This window comes from Brassica napus, unplaced genomic scaffold, assembly GCF_020379485.1.
Source record: "Brassica napus cultivar Da-Ae unplaced genomic scaffold, Da-Ae ScsIHWf_2711;HRSCAF=3473, whole genome shotgun sequence".
In the NCBI taxonomy this organism is placed as follows: domain Eukaryota; kingdom Viridiplantae; phylum Streptophyta; class Magnoliopsida; order Brassicales; family Brassicaceae; genus Brassica; species Brassica napus.
In genome coordinates, this window is record NW_026015994.1 from 1 (window position 1) to 2,500 (window position 2,500).

Here is a 2,500-nt window from a genome sequence, read left to right on the forward strand (position 1 = left end):
CAAATAGGTAGCTTCTTCCGCCTATGAAAATGTAAAGAGTTCAATTTTATCAGCAAAAGATTATGATCAAACCGAGAATTAGCAAACATGTGAATATGGGTTGAGAAGTTGGCTTTTGACTGATCCTGAAGGATCTGGTGGCTTGGGCTCGACTAGACAGCTTCTGGTGTGCATCTCCAATCTCTTCGTTCTCCTTGCGTGGTCGTTGGCCTTGTGCCTTGTCTCTTTTCTCCAACCGCGTAATCTGATCTTTTACTTTCTTTAAATCTGCAAAGAGTTTGGTTTCCTTGAGAAGTTGTCTCTGGGTTTCCCTGCCATAGCTTCCTGAAAAACAATCTCAAAGAGCAAGTGAAAGATATGGGAAGTTTTTGGTCGAACCAAAATAAGTAAACAAAATGCAATCTATAAAAACAAACCGAAAGATATGCCAATGTGAACCGAAATGAAATTAATTATGCAAAATGATTTTTCTTTTGATTTTCTTGATGCAAGCACAAATAAATCCAGTATGGGATGCTTATGAACAATAAAGGGAAGAAAATATGGAAAAACAAACTAACAATGATATTTTTTTTTTTGAGTTTTTAGTTTAAGAATAAGATATGCAATAAACCTATCAATAGGAACAAATGATTGAACTTATGATGAATGAATTTTTTTTTAAATGCAGCAATATAATATGCACGAAATAGGAAATACTTTAACTAAAATTGGTCTAATAAAATAACTAGGATGATTTTAAACTTGTTATGCAATGCAAAAGAAAAAAATGGAAACAACTTAAATGCAGATTTTTATTGGGTTTTTTTATGAAAACTAATGAATGTAAACACTATGACTAATTTTTTTTGAATTTTCGTGGATCAAACTACCTAAAAACCTATATTTCTTTTTCTTTTCTGGTTTATAGGAATGATGAACGCAAGAACCAGAAAAAATATGCAGAAACAAAACTTGAAACAAAAAGAAACAGTTTTTTAAAGGATTTTCAGTTTATGAATGGAAAAAACAAATGAAGCAAGTATGAGATGCAAGGATAGATATCACCTGAGTCAGGAGCTAAGCTCTGATACCAAAATTTTGTAGGCACAGGGGAGGTAACCACGAATTGATAGAGGTTGGATCCAAGCTACAACCTGAAAACATGAGAACCGATTTTATGAGTTTTTAGAGTTTAAATGCAAACAGAAACAAATATGAATATGAATCAAAATGATAATATGATAAAAACAAATAGAAAATGGATAGATTGATGAGATGGGATCTTGTTGCTGGATGGTATCACTCTCAACAAGGATCAAGGGATGGGAGATGAATGAAGATGGAACCGGTCTTGCTGGATGTGTATCACTCTCAAGATCGATTAATGGATGGAGATGGGTGATGGACGCCACAAAGCTCTGTGAAAGGAGGCTTGATAAGTCAAGTGCTCCAGAGTTGTTTCTCACACACTCAAAAGACTTAGAACAATAGTTTTGACAAAACTAGAGAAAACTGAATAATTCATAATACTTTCAAAGATGGGTGATTTACAATGAAACAAAGACTAGAGCTTATAGGCTCGACAAAACTTTCTAACAGCCATAAAATGACATAAGAAAGAAATAAAAATCGAAATAATAAACTGGAAGCAAAGGAATTGATGGCTCCTTGAAAACTAGCCGTTGGAGCCTTTTGTGGGATTTTGGCTCCAAGTGAAGAAACTTGATTTGCTTGAATCTGGACGGTTTAAGGGGATAAAGAGCTTTCTTGGGACCTTCTTGAATGCTTGATAGATGCTGATCTCGTCCTTTCCTTGGTAGAAAAAGAGCTGTGGAGTTTGAATGCAAGAGACTCCAAATAAGGCAGTTTGGTGATAATGGGGATCTTCTTATTCCTATGTGGGGTGGTGCATGGGATGAGTTGTAGAACTCTTCTGGCTCGTGTATAATGTCTCCTGGATGTCTTGGTTTAGTCTGGATGTTGTCTGGTTCTCCTGGTGGATTGGAATTGCTTGGAATGGATCAAACCGAAAGATTGTCCAATCTTTCCATAAATAGCTCCGGTTTGATTTAAGTGATTCTCCATTGAACCGACTGATCTCCTGGGTTTGGTGCAGATAAGAACTTTTGGAATACCTCCTGGTTTGGTTGAAATGATCTCCTGGTCGCCAATTTCTGGTTTGAAGCTGATTGAACCGGTTAGCTTCCAATTGAGGCGAGTGTAGCACTGGTTTGACCGGTTCTGGAAAATTGAACATATCTTCTGATTTCCGTGTCCATTTCTCCTGATCTTTGGCTTTCTGGAAAGCTGAAAGAATTCTCTGAATTTGATGACGGGCTTTGCTTCAGGAGCTCTTACTTGAGCTTAAATCTCCTTCTAAAGTCGGATACTCGCAGATGGACAGGCTGAGAAACTCTGAGTTGTAAAATTCATAACTTCTTCTCCGTGATATTTTGGCCCAATTCCAATTGGCCTGGACTTTTCTTGAGTTGTAGAATCCATAAAAATTAGCCTCGTG